The sequence below is a fragment of the Marmota marmota genome, unplaced genomic scaffold, assembly GCF_001458135.2.
Source record: "Marmota marmota marmota unplaced genomic scaffold, marMar, whole genome shotgun sequence".
Classification (NCBI taxonomy): domain Eukaryota; kingdom Metazoa; phylum Chordata; class Mammalia; order Rodentia; family Sciuridae; genus Marmota; species Marmota marmota.
The window spans coordinates 1,865,863-1,886,929 of NW_026000244.1; the positions used below are offsets into that span (position 1 = coordinate 1,865,863).

At 37.2% G+C, this 21,067-nt stretch overlaps 1 protein-coding gene and 1 pseudogene across 1 annotated transcript in view; one reads left to right on the plus strand and one right to left on the minus strand.

The window, feature by feature from the left end:
• The window catches only part of LOC107159601 (contactin-associated protein-like 3), a 235,193-nt gene extending 214,774 nt beyond the window's left edge, over positions 1 to 20,419 (minus strand). The window contains exon 1 of the mRNA XM_048796272.1: positions 20,264 to 20,419. The gene's annotated coding sequence lies outside the window, so the exon portion shown is untranslated. The remainder of the gene's footprint in view (positions 1 to 20,263) is intronic.
• Positions 9,341 to 9,992, plus strand: LOC107159615 (annotated as a pseudogene).
• Positions 20,420 to 21,067: the final 648 nt, after the last annotated feature.

Here is a 21,067-nt window from a genome sequence, read left to right on the forward strand (position 1 = left end):
GACAGGGGTCAGGAAGAGATGTCAAGAAAGACAGCCAGCCAGGGTGTAACATAAAACTGACTGGCAAAAAGAGCAGGACCTTAGGACAGAGTAGGAAGTAAGTAGAGGCCCAGCAATAACAGACCTGAAAAGGAAGGGACAACTAAGTAGGAATGGCAGGGTATTTGCCTTTATGCATTAGACATACAAATCTGTACAGTTGAATAAGAATTACTGATAATGGGTTGGTGCAGGGGGTTGAAAGATTTTAAACCTTTACAAGGATCACACTTGCCTGAAAATGAATCAGAAAAGGTGTTTTTATTATTGCTATTTTATAGTCAATAACAATAATAATAACAACACAGGACTAGATAATTTAATAACCTGCAAAGGCCACAGAGCTAATACTAGGTGTGCTGAGAGCTCAGTCAAAACATGTAGCTTCAAATTCCAAGTTTTCATTTGCCTTTACTCCTACTCAGGGGTTCAGAGAGCAGCCCTGGAGTCAGGAAAGTTCCCCACACCAGAGATCAGCAGTCATGGGGAAAACACCGACAAGAATATCCCAGGGAAGATGCAGGAGGTAAAGTGACTTTCATTCATTAATCAGATGCTTCTGCAGTATCTGCTGTGTCCCAGCACCTGATTATTTTATTTTTAACTTTTTACAGCAAACATAAATTAATGATTTGCATTTAAAGTCTAACTTTTTAAACCTATATACCAAGCTCTGCATATGTATGTGTGTGTGTGCACATGCTCACACACACACACACACACACAGCTAGGTATACACCAAATAGGGGAAAGAAGCTGAAAGTGGAATAAGCCTCCAAAAAAAGAAGAAACCAACAGCTGATGCTCAGAGCTGTGTGTCACTCATAAGAAGAACTGTAGATCAGTCTTTCCCAAGTGAAAACTAACCTCGTGGCATTTCCTGACCAATGCCTCCAGTCCTCTTTACACAGCTGGGCAAGCCCAGGCACTGAGAGACCTGAGGACCTGCCCCTGAGAGGAAGAAGGATCAAGTTGGTCAGCTACAGTGAAGCCCTTTCTAAGGTTCTCCGCAGGTTAAACATGACTCCACTCATTTCCCTTCTTCATTAGTGATTTTCTTCCCTTAGATTGTTATTTCTGCATGTCTTATTTAAATCTGAAAATGCATTTAAGTTTACTCTCACGATGAGAACCAATTTGCTATTAAATCTTCTGAAACTGAAAGCACTGCAAATAAAATACAGTATTATTTCTATTAAAAGTAATTTTTCCCAGAAGCCCTCAAGCCACAAATCCTGGGGAATGGTTACCAATAGACAGCCTCCAGAGAGGATAAATGTCCCTTTGTGATATAGAACACACAGCTCAACCTCTATTTGGGTTCTCTCTGATGAGCTGCATTCTCTATAATGAGAATTTATTTAAGCTGGGGCTTAAATAACCAACAGATGATGCATTCAATTACATAAATCTCAATTCTTGAGAAGAGTTAACCTCACCTTTATTTCAAATCCAGGCTGCTTAGCCCAGGAGGACCTTCTATAACCAACACTGGTGTCTCAGACAAGTAGGCTAAACCTCTACTGATAACTTGAAGTATACAAACAACACTGCATGCATATTTTGAAAAGTGCTTACAGAAACATTTTGTCTGACTATGTGGAAACAGACACACAGGCACATTTCCTGGTGTTCTATAGAAATAGAACCAGAGATGCTTAGAATTAAAATGGAGCTTAGAGTTGGCAGGCCAACTCCACTCAAATACTACCATGTCCCCAGTGTGGTCCTTGATGCTGTCTATGTATGACAACCACTGGCATTTCCCAAGTGCTCAGACAGGTTTACCAGAGGAGGAGGAAGACACAGAACCTCCTTCAATCACAGCATGAAGACTATCACTGACATGACCACAGAGGATTCCAGGGGAAAGATTCTAGTGTATGAAAGACATAAAAGGTGACTCTGATTTTTTTCACTCCTTCGGGAGTAGGAAGAAGGAAGCAAAGTTGTGTGTATCCTTAAAAGTACTTTTTTTTTTTCATTTGAAATGCAATTAAAATCTAGCTCGCACAATGGCACATGCCTGTAATCCCAGCAGCTTGTGAGACTAAGGCAGGAGAATTGCAAGTTCAAAGCCAGCCTCAGAAAAAGCGAGGCGCTAAGTGATTTGGTGAGACCCTGTCTCTAAGTAAATACAAAATAGGGCTGGGGATGTAGCTCAGTGGTCAAGTGCCCTTGAGTTCAATCCTCAGCAACCCCTCCCCAATAATAAAAAGGTAAAAAAAATTTAAAAGTGAAATTAAAATCTAATCTCGACATAAATAGAATACTGAGTCATCTTGAAGAGCCAAGGTTTCTAAATGTAATTTTATAGATGAAGAATGTAAATGGTAAGTCTTTCAATATAGAAAGTTTAATAAATATCACTAAATAAGTTTGGATTGAAGATCTCATTTACCAAATGGAGAAATTAGTTCAAAAACAGAATGACAGTCTATATGCTGCACCAGTCACAGTAGTTTGAGTAGAAACTGAAAGGGAGTTTTAAATGTTGAATCTATCTGTTGAAATCCTCAGGTGTAGTGGTGAAAAGCTAATAACTTTTTTTTCCATAAGTATATACTCATTTAAAAAATTTTTTTTTAGTTGTCAATGGATCTTTTATTTATTTATTTAGTTAGTTAGTTAATTAGCTAATTATATGCAGTGCTGAGGATTGAACCCAGGGCCTCACACATTCCAGGCAAACACTCTACCACTGAGCCACAACCCCAACCCTATACTCAATTTATTATTGGCCTTTTTTCAAACAACTTAAAAAGTATGGTGTGGAGGGCTGGGATTGTGGCTCAGGGGTAGAGCGCTTGCCTAACATGTGTGAGGCATTGGGTTCGATTCCCAGAACCACATTTACAATCAATGAATGAATAAATAAATAAATAAATAAATAAATAAATAAATAAAATATGGTGTGGAGTCTATGTTTTATTACTGTGTGAGACGTAATAATATTGTCTTCAGGATTCCTCTAGATACAAATCATATTTTTAAAATTTGGTTGAGAAAAGAATTGAGTTTAGAATCAATGTGAAATCTACCTAGAAGACACTGCATAGTTCAAATATGCTAAATATATACAATCTTTGATAGGCTATTATTACTAATAAGCAAAGCATTTATTCTTCAGAGAGACTAAAAGCAAGAAAATGGTTGCTGGTGTGTTTGGGTTTTTTTTTTCCCCCTCCTTTTAAGTTACTACTTGGATATTGTCATGGACAGAATGTTTGTATTTTCCCAAATGCATATGTTGGAATCCTAGCCCCAATGTGATGGTCTTAATAAGGTGGGGCCTCTGCAAGATGACTTTGTTTGTTGGTACCACCCTTATGAACAAAATCAAGTGCCATATGAGGATACAGCTAAAAGACGCAATCTATGAACCAGGAATAGGCCCTCACCAGACCCTGAATGTTCCAGTCCTTGATCTTGAACTCCCAAGCCTTCAGAACTAGGAGCAATACCTTCCTATGATATATGATCTACCCAACATACAGTTATTTGTTATAACAGCTTCAACTAATTTTAACATTATATTTATATTAATTTTATTTTCCTGGTTTTAGTTAAAGGGCTTAAAGTACTGTAAGATAAAATGATGCTTATGAATAAAAATGTAATTACTGTTGGAGAACTGTTGTCATTGTTATTAAATTATATTGGAAACTCACTTTGGCAGTAGTGCATGCTCCAATTGTATATAATTAAGAAAACTGAAGCTTACCACAATGAGATCATGCCCATTTGGATGGCTATGATAAGAGAGAGAGAGTCACACCTGTGTGTGTGCAGGGCGGGGGTGTGGATAATCAATGTTGGTAAAGATGCTGGTAAGAATGAAATGGTGAAGTCACTTTGGGTCAAAGTCAGGCAGTTCCTCAAATGGTTAACTATAGGATTACTATATAATCCAACAACTTATTCTTAGGAACATAGAAAAACACAAACTGAGTTTCCTGTCACACTCACCACTCAACACCCAACATTCCTAGAACCAAAGTATGAAGGGACTTCTCCCCACCAGCGACCCATTCTTTTTGGTGAACACAGTTGAGTTTTCCACAACTAAACTGAACTCTGACACCATCCCTTTAGAATTGTTATGGGACCCCCATGTTGAGGGCTCCGTCCCACAAGGCTGCCCCCTGCTTCAGACAACAATTCAAAACTCTAGATTTTGAGCTGTGCTTCTTGCCAACCAGGTATATAGGTGAGGTTCCCATGACCCTCTTCTTGTATTTAATAATTTGGTAGAATGGTTCACAGAACCTACATAAATACTTATGATTACTGATATTAAAGGATATGGTACTGGATAGAGATAAACAGCCTGATGAAAAGACACATACAGAGAAGTCAAGAAGGGTCCTAAGTGAGGAAGTTTCTGTCACTGTGGCACTAGGGTATGCCATCCTCCTGGCACACGTATGTGTTCACCAATTGGAAAGCTCTATGACCCCCATTTTAGGGGATTTTTTGGGGGGGGATACCAGGGATTGAACTCAAGGGCACTCAACCAGTGAGACCCATCCCCAGCTCTATTTTGTATTTTACTTAGAGACGGGGTCTCACTGAGTTGCTTAGTACCTCACTGTTGCTGAGGCTGGCTTTGAATTAGCAATCCTCCTGTCTCAGACTCCCAAGCCGCTGGGGATTACAGGTGTGCATCACTGAGCCCAGCTAGGGATTTTTAGTTAGTGTTAATTAACTAATTGGTACTGGGGATTAAACACAGAAGCACGCTCCATCCCCAACACTTTTTTTTTTTTTTTCAAAACAAGCTCTCATGAAGTTGTTGAGGCTGGCCTCAAACTTGTCATCTCTGCCTCTGCCTCCCTAACTGCTGAGATTAAAGGTGTGTGCCACTATGCCTGGTTTCTTCAGAGATTTTTATGGATACTTCATCATGTGGACATAATAGACTATTAACTCCATTTCTAGCCCCTTCTCCCACTCCAAAGAATGGAGAGGGAGCTGAAAATTCCAAACTTCTATTCATTGCTCAGCGTTTCTGGTGGCCAGCCCCTATCCAGGAGCCCATCAAGAATCTCATTTTTTTAAAAGACATTCCTATCACCCAGAAATTTCCAAGGAATCTAGAAGCTCTGTGTCAGGAAGTGGGGTCAAAGACAAAAGATTCTCCTGGAATTTTTACTATGAGGGTTTTAGACTTTAGAAGCTCTGTGTCAAAAACTAGGGCAGAGCAATTTTTAAGTATTTCTCATTATTTCATAGAGAAAAATGAAAAATACATATCTACACAAAATCTTATACAATACTGTTCACAGGATTATTCACAATCAGCAGAAGATGGATCCAACCCAAATGTCTACCACCAACATCTGAGTGCATAAACAAAATATGGTCTGTTCATGAGACAAGATATGTGATGAGCCTTAGAAAGGAAGGGGCTTCTGACACTTGCCAAAAAGAAACATAACATGAATCAACCTTGAAAAATTTTTGCTAAGTGAAATAAGCCAGACACAAAAAGAAAAATAAAATATTGTGTGATTGTACTTACAAAAGGTATATAGAAGGGTCAAATTCATAGAGGCAGAAAGTGGAACAATAGGGGTTAGTGGGACTTGCAAGTAGGAAAAATAGGGATTATTGTTAGGGATAGAGGGTATAAATTGGACGATGAAAAATTTGTAGAAAGATATAGTGAAGAAAGTTGCACAATGTTGTGAATGTGCTTATTGCTAATAAATTTATATTTATAAGGGATTACAATGATACATTTTATGTTAATGCATATGTTACCACTAAACAAGTTTTATAAGTCTCTTAGGTACAAAGCTATTACTTTGGGTTTATAAATCTTAATTAAGATTAACTTCAATTGTTCAAATGTCAATGGGGGAGCTGGGGCTATAACTCAGTGGTAAAGCGCTTACCTTGCATGTGTGAGGCACTGGGTTCAATCTTCAACACCACATAAAAAGAAATTAAGATACTGTGTGTTCATCTACAACTAAGAATATATTTTTTAAAACAATGTAGATGGGGGAACTAATGTAGTACTAAGACAAATTCCACCATGAATAAGCCTTGCAAACATGTGAATGTAGCCAGTCATAAAGGACCAGATATTGCATGAATCCATTTACATGAAGTTTCCACAGAAGATAAACTGGTAGACAGTAACTATCTGGGCTAGAGAGGATGGAAGGGTTGGTAGATCAGGGGTAAGGAGAGTGAGGTTTCTTTTTGGAGTAATGAAAGTGTTCCAAAATTGATGGTTTTGATGAATGCAGAACTCTGTGAATACACGGAAAACCAATGAATTGTACACTTTAAATAGGTGAACTGTATGGTAGTTGAATTATATTTTAAAGTCTTTTTTTAAAAAATAAAAAAGAATACAGAAACTCTAAAAATATGTTAACATTTAATACCACAATTATTCCAAAATAGAAATTTTACTGACAAACAATAGTTTAAAACTATGGGCAGCTACATCCACTAGTTCTGTACTGCCACAGTGATGCTTTGAAACAACCACAAACTTCTAAGTAGCACAAAACAAGAAACTAGCTCACAGGTCTGCAGACCCCACTCTTGGCTCAGCCAGGATCACTCAGGCTTCCCATCCCGTGTCCTATCTTGGCTCAGGATGGCCCCATCTGGGATGATTGAGCTGGTGCCTCACCACCCAGCAGGAAAGCCTGAACATGCCTTCCTGAGGGTGACACAGAAAAACCCAAGGCCACCTGGAGCCTCTTCCTGTGTCACACCCACAGCCATACCATTGACCAAGACAAACCACATGGCCTTACTCAGAGTAAGTCACGGAGACACACTGCCTCTTCAGTGGAGGAATGGAAGAGCCTCCTAAAAAAAGATATACTGAGGAAGGGAAGAGAGTGGGATCCATTAATGCTTCACTCTCCTGTGTAGCTTAGGGACTAGCACAGTGTGTGTGTCATGAAAAATACCCCAGAGGACATACCTCAATCCTCCACCTTGCATCTTTTCTTTCCTCATGTCTTTATTTAAAACTGTATCAGAGACATCGAAACATCAAGCTTTCGTCAAGTTCAGTCTTGACTTAGAGAACAGAAGCACTTAAAATTTTTATATTTTAGTTTGAATAATGGTTGCATAATGCAAGTAGATTTAAAAGCAAATGGAATCTACTTTGTAATGGCAAATTATCCTGAAAATGCCAGTGGATAACACTGTGTAACATACCCTGATTACTTGCTTTTTAATTGTAAGAAGTTTTAGTATTTACAAAGATAACTGCTTTTAAAAATGCTCTTGTAGAGGCTCTTAGCTTATCACAAAAATGCATGTTTGTGTTTAAAAGTATCAACTGGCACAGGAAAATGTTAATAACTACCCCCTACTCAATCTCCTGCCTACACACACACAAATAGATTCACTGCTCCATTGATGTAATTGTTGATGACTTTCTTTCTTGTTCATACTCACATCTTCAGGACTAGGTTTAAGGTAATTACAAATGATGCTATTCTGCAATATGCTTTAGCTTAACCTTTTAAGTGTGTATTTTTCATTTCCAGAGTAGGCTCAGTGTACAAAGTGGAATCCTATTTCACTAGTCAGTCTAAAATTTACATTGAACCCTAAATGGATCTCCCACAAAAGGACCTTGTAGATCTCCCTTTAAATTGCAATATTTTCTACCCTAAATACTGTGAGTATTGGTTATACTAATTAAATAATAAGTGTTCTCCCTATAGTGTTGATTTTTAACCTTCTGATATATTCAAAAGAAAAAATTATTATACAATCAGAATTTTTGTTAAGTAATCACTGTGATCTATTTTTCAAGAAATGATTTAAAAGTGGTGGCTTGAAATGGGAAGAAGTCCCTCCTTTATTTTCAGGCTTCCTCATTGTGCTTGCCAGGAACTGCCCAGAGCATTGACTCTCAAATATCCCCCCTTTCAGGTACTTTAATTACTAGGAAGGTTAATGGTGCTGAGCAGCAGAGGTACTAAGAGGGACGGACTTTCATTATCCTCAGCATTAGGAAGTCCCTTGAGCCGGTCTGCTTTCCCTCCCTGTTGATGGAGAAAGATACAATGTTTTCTCACACACCAGGAAAAATGAGAACTGATTTCTCACAGGCTATCAGTCCTTCCACTGTATTTTCTGGAAAACAATTATTTCCATTTTCAAGCCAGTTTGGAGTGTAATTTGAACTTGAACACAGAGCAAATTATCCTTTAAAATAAGTTCTATAAAGCCTTAGCCTTGTGAAAGCAGCAAACTGTCTTATATAGCCATATTCTCCTAGAGTTTGTCTCTAACAATGTTTATTTACTGTTCAAGCAAGTAATTGGTAAACCGATAGAGATGTTCTTGAATTTGTTATGCTGAATTAATCAAAAAAATTGGGTTGCTAAAAGAATAGAGATTAATCATGAATAAGGTGAGAAACACACTCACCTGTCCAATCTCAAACGGAGGCAAGTCTAGCAAAAAGCAAGACTTTGCTTTAATACTGGTCTTGTAAGGTCAGGTGCCTGTTGGCCAGGGACACACAGATTGAGTAAAAGTGTATTTTATTCCCTAAAGCACAAAATCTCTCTCCTGCTTCCTCATTGGCTGAGTAGTGTGGAGTACACAATCTTCCCAATTGTCATCTAGGTTTTATTATCTCTTACTGATTTAAAGAAATACCTTCAGTTGTCCCCACCTCCCTATGTTCTCTTGTGGTGGGAAAGTCCCCTTGGATTGGGTGCTACATACATAGTTTATCTGTTGGTTTGGGGCGGGGGTTAAGGAAGGGGTGCTACCTTCTCACCTCCTGTTTGCCCGGAGGCTATGAATTTTTATACTCTGGTGTTAACTGCTTTTAACTTTTCATTCTACTATCTGCTCCAGCTGCCTTACTTATATTCCAAGTCATTTTAAAGGTAAATACTATATTTTGAAAATAGACCACCTGGACTCTGTATTTCTCACAGTACCTAACACTAAAAAAGTTATCTTATACGGTGTAGATTCTAATACTGCCAAATGCAAAAGTTTAAAGGATTCTACAGACAGTCTGTTTTTTTTTTTTTCTTTTTCTTTTTGGTCTCTCTTCTGTCAAGTGATCATATTTTATATACCTGAAGCCACAACTTGAATTCCACTTAACCTTCCACAAGGTAAGTTTTTACACAAGGGACTAGAAAATGAACTTCTGACTCCACCAAATGTCTCTTGGACAAGCAAAGATATGCTATTATTTAGCATATGACAAAGCACCTTACAATTTTTTCCCTCATTTTTGTATCTAAAACACAACTAAGCCCCCACTGGCTGCTCTGAAAAGCCATCTTTTGCATTGTTCCTGGGTCCAGCTCCCCACTCGCCACAATCACCTGCGCTGTACGCCTCCTCCACTGCCACGGACTCCGGCAGCTTTATCGCCAGAGTCCCTGAACTCTAGTCTCCTTTTTAACCCACTGCATCGGATCACCGGCGTGCCCACCATGTCAGAGGAGGCCGTGGACACTAGCTCTGAAATCACCACCAAGGACTTAAAGGAGAAGAAGGAAGTTGTGGAGGAGGCAGAGAATGGAAGAGACACCCCAGCTAATGGGAATGCTAATGAGGAAAATGGGGAGCAGGAGGCTGACAATGAGATAGATGAAGAAGAGGAAGAGGGTGGTGAGGAAGAGGAGGAGGAGGAAGGTGATGGTGAGGAAGAGGATGGAGATGAAGATGAGGAGGCTGAGGAAGCTACGGGCAAACGGGCAGCTGAAGATGACGAGGATGATGATGTTGATACAAGAAGCAGAAGACCCATGAGGATGACTAGATAGCAAAAAAAGGAAAAGTTAAACTAAAAATAAAAGGCCACCGTGACCTATTTACCATCCACTTCCCGTCTCAGAATCTAAACGTGGTCACCTTCCAGTAGAGAGGCCCGCCTGCACGCCTACTGCGGGCAGTGCCACCCACAGATGACACGCGCTCTTCACCACCCAATCAAAATCACAACGTGAATTTGCAACAGAGGAGGAAAAAAGAACCAAAACTTCCAAGGCCCTGCTTTTTTGCTTAAAAGTACTTTTAAAAAGGAAAATTTGTTTGTATTTTTTATTTACATTTTATATTTTTGTACATATTGTTAAGGGTCAGCATTTTTTTAATGATCTCGGATAACCAAACCAGCCTTTGGAGCGTTCTCTGTCCTATTTCTGACTTTACTTGTGGTGTGACCATGTTCATTATAATCTCAAAGGAGAAAAAAAACATTGTAAAAAAAGCAACAACAACAACCACCAAAAAATCTTATTCTGGGCATTCCAGTAACTTTTTTTGTGTATGTACTTTAGCTGTACTACAAGTAGTTGGTTTGTATGAGATGGTTAAAAAGGCGAAAGATAAAAAGGTTTCTTTTTTTTTTCCTTTTTTTTCTATGAAGTTGCTGTTTATTTTTGGCCTGTTTGATGTATGTGTGAAACAATGTTGTCCAACAATAGTTGTTCTAACAACAACAAAAAAAAACTAAGACACTTGTAAGAAAGTAATAGTATCATGAGTTTTCCTTGTCAGAGGCTCATGAATTTCAGACAATTTTCTAAAGAAGATTTTATCTGGGAAGGACCTCAGCCCTGATTGGAGGTGGACTGTGCACAAGGATATTAGATAAAGTACAGAGCAACAAGCTATATTTGAATTTCAGTGCATGTGCAATTTGGGAGATGTGCCCTAAACAAATGCAAATCTGAATCAAGCAATTCTACCTTGGGGTGAAGTGTGGAGACACTAGCGCATGAGAACAGGGACAGATAAGAGGAAAATGAAGACTTCTCAGACATCCCTTCATATCTGTGGAGGATTGGATCCAGCAGCCCTGCAGACAACCAACACCCAAACCTGACTCAAATCCTTTACAAAAAATGACACAATATTTACATGTAACCTACACACCTCTTCCAGTATACTTTAAATCAACTTTAGATTATCTATAATAATCATACTAATATAAAGGCTACATAAGTAGTTGTTGTACTATACTGTTTAGGAACAATGTCAAGAAGAAAAACTGTATATATTCAGTACAGATGCAACTTTTTCTTTCAGATAGTTGTGATTTGAGGTTGATTGGATCCACAGATGTGGAACCCAGCAGAAAGGCTCTCCATACAAGTTATTTTCATCTCTGGTGAGATGCTTCTTTCTACAAACATTACTGATACTGTAAAACCAGATATATGTGATATTTTACTCAATCGATTTCAACATGAGGCCATAATTCTACCTTTAAAATATAAAAGGAACTTTAGGAAATTCTTATGTCAACATTTGTTTCAGAATTCCAGATAATCTTAAGGCGAACTTTCAGTTCTCAGTACAATGAAACAGGTAATTCAAGGAAAATTATATATATATATATANATATATATATATATATATATATATATATATATATATATATATATGAAAATTCAAGGAAATTACATATACCCAACAACAAAGTCTTCCAATTGTCAGCCCAACTTTGCTACCAGAAGTGCTTCAAAGTTTCATAAGGAAGTAATTGTGCAACTTCCATGTGGATAACTTTGATTCCAGGGAAAATAAGGAAATTCTAGAATTAATCTCCAATTAGGAAGAAGCAAAGCCTGGTTTGTAAACTGTAATGTGCAAACTAGTAGCTGGAAGTAAGCACTCAGCTAGAAAGTAGGGTTTTATTCCAGGGTAACCAACACAGCCTGGAGCCCTGGGCTGACCCCACTTGGTGGCTGGATTTCTTGAGACTGCTGCGGGGAAGGGATCAACCTACACATCTGATGTGAGGCAGCTGGCAAAGACAAGGCAAAGTTCACACAGCAACAGAAGTTTTCAGACCCTAGTCTGCAAGTAATCGGTACAGAGATTTACAATTTACTTGTAAGAAGTGTTCATTTAATTTTCAGTTTATAAAGACTAGAACAAGAAAGGCCTGATGCTTTCAGGATGGCATTCCACTTCCAGAACTCCACAGATTAGCTCTTGATGATTTGCAGTGTGGGGATGATTCTAGAATATTCCAATTGCTAGAAATACTGACATGCCCCACACGAAAAGTAAACTAAGGGAGGGAAGGGAGGAAGGGAAGGAAGGAAGGAAAGAAGGAAAGAAGGAAAAGGAGGGAGAGGGGAGGAAACTGGAAAGGGGGAAGGGTAAGAGGAGAGGAGAAAAGAGAAGGGGAGGGGAGAAAAGGGAAGGAGAGGGGAGAAAAGGGGAGAGAAAGAAATATCAAGCACAGGCTCTGAAGAAGGTGGGTGGGCCAGCAAGGCAAACTTGTACCCCTGACAGAGGGTGTGCTATTGGAACCTGGTTAGCAAGCTTGCCTGGGCAGGCAGTCCCCTTGCTTATATCTCTAACCTAACTGAAGCGCTGACCTTCACTCTGATTGGAGGAGTTCAGGGTTACAGTTTACGCAATTGGCTGATTTTAAAACTGGCGGGCAAAGAGCAGGGCTACAATTAAAATGGCTATAATTGGATCCAATTAAGGATACATTCTGAAAATGTATCACCGGGCTTTCTATTTCTCATACTACCAAAGCCACGGATAAAATCAATGCTAGAAATCAAAACAAAAAATATGGAAAGACTTCCTAATATTACGTGTTAAGTAAACCGGCATAAAAATTGTCCATGCCACAACTCAAATTTAAGGGTATGAGAAAAAAGAAGAAACAAAGACAAAACAAACTGACTCAAGACAGCACCAAACCAATTCCAGTGTAGACTCAAGGTTCCTACAGGCCTGTGAAAGATGTTTTGTGGAGGCCAGCAAACTAGGAGACGACAAGGTGTAAAGTTGACTAATAGTGCTTTTACGAAGCTAACATCAGATCTTTTTCACAATGGTAAATTTTGAGCCATGACAGAAATATTCCTTGTGAAAATCACAACAGCAATCAAAAGACTAATTAAACATAGCACTTTCTATCTAAACAGATCCTAAAAAAGCGATTTGACTTTGGAATAAGGAAATTGCCCAATAGGACTGGAAGTGGTAGATTGGTAGTCTCTTAATGAAGTTAAGTGAAAGCTGCCATTTTGAATCTTGGCAATGTGTAGAGGCAGATTTCCTGGGAGGATACTTATGCCAATGGAGCTCAGATCCAATCCCCATAAGAGGGATTTTTCCAAGTGGCATCTGAGAGCATTTCCTTAAAGCTCATGACCTCCTCGTTTTAGTTTGGGTCATGTAGAGGCAAAACCTTTAAAGCCTGTCTGGAAAATAGCTGTCTTGAAAACAGCTGTTGGTGAGTGAGCCATTTGCTGGGTGCATAAGCAGTTGCCCTGAGAGGACAACTAATTTCTCAGAGGAGCAAACTCTTTTGTGGGCAAATTGGTTACAGAGCTTTATCTGTTAAGATTTGTCTTTGGGATAAGAATTCCCTAGACTAAAAAGTGACCCCTATTGACAGGAGACAGTCAACTCTGGGACTGTAGATGGTCTTAGGTTCCAATATTATTCTTCACAAAATTTCTTCTTTTTTTTTTTAATTAAACCAGAGACACTTTACCACTGAGCCACATCCCTAATGGATTAATGCCAAATACATGAAGCCATGGTTCACTGATGAGGTCAGAGCTTTCATGATCATTGCTTAAAAGCCCCACCTCTGCACCTTCCTGCACTGGGTACCATGCTTTCAACACACGAGCCTTTTGTGGCACATTCCAGATCCAAACCACATACACAACCCTTGCCCCTTTCAATAAATATTAACTCAAAATGCATCTTAGATCTAATGTTATTAATATTATTTTGAATTGATTAGCCATAATTATGCACTTTTATAGGGTATCACTGATATATGCATAAAATGTGGAATGATTAAACAAGTAAATCTAATTAACATATTTAGTCTTTCATTTACCTGTCTTTTTTTGGTGAAACATTTGATATTTACTCTTAGTTATTTTTAAATATTTAATATAGTCTTCATAATTACTGTCACCTTGCTGTAAAATAGATCTCAAAGCATATTCTGTCTCTCTGAAACTTCATGCCTTATTTTAATTAGTGTTTAATAGCTTTTTGTAATAGTGAGTTAATTTTGACATAATCACACATGCATGCAATATAGTTTGTTCCATTTCAGTACCCAATACTTTCTTCCTCCTTACACCCCTATCCCCCACCCTATACACCCTCATCTACTCCCCCAGCCTTCTTCCATTATTTTTTGTTTTTATAAATTGGTATTTTATAGGGGAGTACATAAAGGTAAAATTCACCAGGGTACATTCACACTTACAGCATAGTTTGGTCAACTTCATTCTGCTGTTCCTTCCCTTTCCAGTCCCTCCTTCTTTCCTTCAAACCTCTTTTTCCATTCCTCTGATTTCCTTCTATTTTCATGTTGTACCCTCCCCCTTTTTACCATTTGACCAGCAACTTCCAATTCCCTCCTTTACTGTCTCTCAGCCTATGGTAATAATCCTTCTATTTTTATTTTTTATATATGTAATTTCAATTTTTAAAAATTTTTTTGTAGATGCATTATACATAATACATAATCACTGTATTCATACATGTACATAATATAATTTGTTCAATATCATTTCCCAGTATCTCCCCTTTCTCTCACCTCCTCCCACCCCTGATCTCCATCCTCTACTGTACTGTTCTCTCTCCAATTTTCATGAGATTTCTTCCTACTTGTTTTCTCTCAGGCTTCCACATAGGAGAAAAAAAATGTATGATCCTTGGCTTTCTGAATCTGGCTTATTTAACTTAATAGGATGTTCTTCAGTTCCAGCCATTTTCCTGCAAATGATAAAATTTTATTCTTCTTAACTTGCTGAGTAAAATCCCATTATGTATACATACCACATTTTCTTTAACCATTTTTTCTGTTGCTAGACACCTAAGCTGTCCATAACTTGGTTATTGTGAATTAACGCTGCATGGGTTTGCATGGATATACATGGGTATGCATGTGTCACTATAGTATGTTGACTTAAATTCTTTTGGATAAATATTAAGCAGTAGGATAACTAGGTAATATGGTCGTTCCATTCCTAGCCTTTTGAGAAACTTCCATATTGATTTCCATAGTGGCTGCACTAATTTAAATTCTGCACAACAGTAATTAAGAGTTCTTTTTTTCTCCTGCATCCTCACCAGCATTTATTACTGTTTGTATTCTTGTTGGCTGCCATTCTAACTGGAGTCAGATGAAATCTCACTGCAGTCTTGATTTGTATTTCCATGATTGCTAAAGGCACTTAATATTTTTTCACGTATATGTAGGCCATTTGTATTTAATTTTTTGAAAAGTTCTGTTAGTTCATTTACCCATTTGTTGATTGGATTGTTTGAGTTTTGGTGTTAAGATTTTTGAGTCCTTAAGGAACTCAAAATTTAATATTAATCCTGTCAGAAGAGTAGCTGGCAAAATTTTGTACCCTTCTATAGGATCCCTTCTTAAGTTCTTAATTGTTTTCTTATTTGTGCAGAATATTTTAATTTCATGTCATCCTATTTATCAATTCTTCATATTATTTTCTGAGCTTTAGATGTCCTATAGAGGAAGTTGTTCCCTGTTCCTGTATATTGGAGGGTTGATGTATATTTTCTTCTAGCACTTCTAAAATTTCTGTTTTGATTCTTAGGTATTTGATTTACTTTCAGTTTACTTTTGTGTAGGGTGAGACATAGGGATCTAGTTTCATTCTTTTACATATGGATCTCTAATTTTCCAGCACATTGTGTTAAAAAAGGCTATCTTTGGTTTTGATGCTTTTGTCAAAGGTCAGGTAATTGTATCTGTTGTTTGTCTTCATGTCTTCTCTCTGCTTCCATTGATATATGTATCTATTTTATCTATCTTAATGGTAATAATTATTTTATTCCCTGTTTCTGTGAGTTCAATTTGGTAGGCCTAAATTTAAAGCACATAACTATAAAACATTTTTAAAAATAACAGGAGGAGATATCTAGGTAACTCAGGGTTTGACAGTGGTCTTATAGATACAACACCAAACTATAATCTATGAAAGAAAATATTGGTTAAGCTGGGACTTTATGAAAATTAAAAATTACTAAGCATTCAGGAGACAAAGGTGGGAGGATCATGTGAGTCAAAGAGTTCAAGACCAGACTGGGCAATATAGCAAGATCCCATCTCAAAAAAAAAAAAAAAAGTAAATATATAAATAAATAACTACTGCTTGGAGAAAAAAATGTTAAGAGAACATAAACACAAACTACAGACAGAAGAAAACTTCGGAAAACACCTCATTAAGGATTTGTATGCACAGCGATAAGAAAACCACCCATTAATAAATGGATAATAAATATGGAAAAGCACCTTACCAAATGTAATCTATAGATGGAAAAAAAGCTTGTTAAAAGATATATAACATCATATGTTGTTAAGCAATTTTAACAAGATACTACAATGCACCAATTTAAATGGCTATTTTTTTTTCAAAAAAGTGATTTTATTCAATATTGTTGAGGATGTGGTGTTAAATGTACACTTATTCATGTTGGGTTGGTATGCAAAATTGTGCATTTATTTTGGAGGACAGTTCTAACATTTCTTGTGAAGATAAACATAATTTCACTTTACATTCCATCAATTCCATGCCTGGGCATTTGTCCTAATGAGTGGAAAACTTACATTTGCACAAAAGCCTGCACATGAATATTTACAGAAGCTTTGTTCATAATCACCAAAAATGAGAACAGCCTAGATGTCTTTCAACAAGCTAATGGATGAACACATTATATTATATCCATACAACAGAATATTATTCAGCAATAAAGAGAAATGAGCTACCCAGCCATAAAGAGGCATAGAGAGATCATAAATAAATATTGGTTAATGAAAGATGGAAATCTAAAAATGATATATGCTTTATGGTTCCAACTATATGAAATTTTAGAAAAAGTAAATCTATAGGAACAATTTTTTTTAAAAGTCAGTGGTTACCAGGGATTTAGAATGAGAGGAGGATTGGAGGAATGGGTCAAGCACAGAGGATTTTAGGGTGCTGAAACTATTCTATATGAACCTAATGGTGGGTCCATGTCATTATGCATTTGTTATAACACATAACTGTGTTACACAAAGTGTGAAACTTATTAAAACTGATGGAGTACAATTAATAATATGGTGCCAATATTTGGTCCTTAATTGAAGCAAATATATCACATTAATACAAGACAGAAATCATAGGGAATTATGTGAGGTAGTAGAGGGGTATGTATGGTGTGGATACAGCTAACTTCTTGAATTATCTGTCCGATTAGTTTGTATTTCTAAAACTGTAATAAAAATTGTCTGCTGATTATTTCATTTTTCAATAAGTAACAGATCAGTAGAAAATATACAAATATTTGGAAGTAAATAATAGATATCCAAATAGTCCATGAGTCAAAAGAAAATTAATAAGGAAAATAGAAAGCATTTTCAAAGCATGAAACACACACACACACACACACACAATCATGTCCAAAATTGTGAGCCACTAATATAGTACTTAATGGAAGTTTATACGACCATGTGCACCTGTTAGCAAAGAAGTGCTCCGAGCAGTGTTCTCAGTTTCCATCATAACACAGCAAAAAATAAAAACAAGATATGAATTAAAGGAAAACATAAATATCAGCATAAAAATCAATTAAATACTTCTAAAAGTGGGGGAAATCTATAAAATGGCTGGCTCTTGAAGAAATACAATAAATTGATAAATCTATAGAAGAATGATAAGGAAATCTTAAGAATGGACACAAATTACCAATAAGAGATATTATATTACTACATATGCTACAGATGTTAAAAGAAAAATCAGAAAATATTATGAGTCATTTTAATCAGTCCCAATCTAAGTATAGAAGACTATTTTGTAGAATTTGACAAGCTGATCTATAATTGATTTAGAAATGCAGAAGACTAGAATACTCAAAGCAACTATGGAAAAAGAACTATATTAAAGGACTGCACTAATTGATTTTGAAGCTTATAATAAATAAGGCACAAATGTGTTTCAGTAAAATGCATTCAGAGAAATAACAATCTTTTCAACAAACAGTGCTCGAAGAATGCAATTCACATTAAAAAAAAAATCAACCAACCAACCAGCCAAACAAACAAACCTTTGATTCATACCACAAACTTTCTACGAAAATTAGCTCAAAATGGATCACAGGTTTAAATTTTAAAGCTAAAATACTATTATTTCTAGAAGAAACATGGGGAAAATCTTCCTCTTCTTGGATGAGACACATATTTCTTACACCGGACTCCAAAACACAATACATAAAAGAAAGGAAATCAATAAGCTGGATAAAGAAAAAAGAGAAAGAAAGAAAAAGAAAAGAAAAGCTCTGGTCTTTGATAGAAGCATGTATGGTTAACAGAGTGAAAACAGTAACCACAAACTGAAGAAAATACTTGCCAACAAGAAAAGGATCTATGAAGAATCCAGAATGCAATAATAAAAATCAAACAACTCCAACTTTTAAAAAGTTGCCAAAGGATTGGAATAAAACATCTGACCAAAGAAAATAAATAAAATGCAAATAAACATTGAAAACATGTTTGGCATCTCATAGTCACTAGAAAAATGCAAACAAATTTCACAATGAAATTCCACTACACACCTACGAGAATGACTGAACTTTAAAGGACAGATACTTATAAGTGTTTATTTGTAATAACCCTGAACTAGAAATAAGCAAAAGTATAAACAAATTGTGAACTATCTATATAGTGGATTAAAGTAACTTTCCAATAAAAAAGTGCATTAGAATAAAGTGCAAGAACGTGGATAAACTACAAAATAATCACACAGGGTGAAGAAAACCAATCCAAAATAATAATGCATACTGTATGATTCTGAAACAGAGCTCCTTTAAAATTAATAGCAACTTGCCAGGCTCTGTGGTGCATGCCTGCAATTCTAGCAGTTTGGGAGGCTGAGGCAGGAGGATCACAAGTTCAAAGCCAGCCTTAGAAAAAGCAAGGTACTAAGCAACTCAGTGAGACCCTGTCTCTAAATAAAGTACAAAATAGGGCTGGGGATGTGGTTCAGTGGTTGAGTGCCCCTGAATTCAATCCTTGGTAACTTCCCCCCCAAAAAATTAATAGCAACTTCCTGAAAATTTCTTTTTCTGCATCTCACATTTACTTATGCTAAGAATGAAAGTATAAAAACAACCTAACCCCTGGGCTGGCCAGGCACCAAAGAGGCTAAAAGTGATATACTCTCTGGCAAAGCATAGCCCTGCTCAGTCTACACATGTACATTACCTGGCATTAATTTCTATAATTTGTGACCACTTTTGTGGGAACAGCAGAGAAACAATCTAGCTGCTTCTCCCCAATTTGAGTAAACTGCATAGAATTCAACTTGCCTTTTTTACCTAGTTAGCTTTTTTCTTATGTGATCAGGAGGGCTGAATGTAGCCAGCAGGGATCCAGGCAGTTTCCCTGGTTCACTGTGATATATTTCTATTTATTGAAACTCTAAACTAATCTGTCATAATAAAAAATTGATCAGTGATGGTGATTTTAGGGTGAGGGCAAAGAGGAATGAAAGAAAAAGATTGTATGCTGTACTTAAAAACTTTTCAAATTATACATGTTGTTTATTGCCTGTCAATTGCACCTCAATATAGCATTAGAAAAGAATTACTTCTTACAAAAAATGTAGGGTTGTGTGAGCCTCAGTGATACACAGCCCTTTTAGCATGCAGTAGACCTTGAATTAGATCCCCAGCACAATGAGAAAAAATAAAAATATCAGCCTAGGAACACTATTGTATTACCTGAGTTTGAATTCGCAAAGGGATCTTCTTAGAGTGTATTTTTCAGTGAAATATTCCCTCATTGTCTTCTTTGCTGTAAAAACAAAACAGCAAGTTCCTGAGCCACATTTAAATGAATCAGATAACTTATTCTACTCATTCTTTGTGTCACAGGCACAGTTGAAAGCAGGCCCAGCTAGGAAGAGTGAAGAGCAGGACTGCAGTTCAAATCATCCTCCTTTACCCTTTCCTTTCCTACGCTGTCCAGAGCCCAAGAACTCACCTAGAACATTTTTGTCTGGGGTCTGTCATTTCCTTAGGATGTCAACAGGATACACATTAAGGTGCCTGTGAGAGCAGCAGTAATTCCTTCAAGCACACCGTGAAGTGCCTTAAGGAATGTCACAGCCTCTTTCAGCCCCAGGTGTCCTGATGGTGAAGCTGCTGTGCAAAAGCAAGTCCAACACCCCCAAAAAACTACCTTGTCCACTGAAGACAAAGTTTGCAGAATCATAGCAGTCAGGAGAGACCAGGAAGCTCACTGAATTAGCCAAATGCCTTGGGAAGAAAATCAGCACAGTATCCAGGAAACTTTCCTCTTTGATATACAGGGAGGTGATGTCATGAAATAGTCCAATTTAACTCCGCTAAGAAACAAATTGAGTTGAATCAATGGGATATATTCATTTTACATTTGCACGAAAGTCATGAGTTTAATTTTAGAAAATTATACCTTGAAAAGGAGAAGATGTGAGGCAGTACCCATGGCACTGTCAATAAACTACAAGGGCAGGAAGTAAGAGCTGCCTGAATGAATACAGCATGCCAGAAAACTGGTGCCTTTTTTCAGTCAGCACAGCTTCTGTCTTTTCCCTAATTTTATTACATTCATAATAGCTAAGATTTTACAAACTCTGGTATCTATGTTGAGCTTCTGTGCTAAAAATATGGAGGCTCATGTTTGTTTATAACATCATACTTTTGGGATATGACCTTCTACAGATGAGTTCAAGACCAACATCATCTAGGACCCTCTGATAACAGACAACTAGCTGACATTAAGAAGGACTGTCCTAGAAAGTCACAATCTATGTATTTGCATTTTGTGAAAGCAGAACTATGTACCCCCTCCTCACCCTTGCTGTTCCCACTACCTGCTGTGGGTAGAATGACCATTACTGTCCACTCCTCCCCTAGGAGGCTACCTATTCAGGGCAGCCACAGCCCTGTCATTGGTTCTCCTCCTCCCCTATCTCAGTCCCTCCTTCACCAATAGGTCTAATAA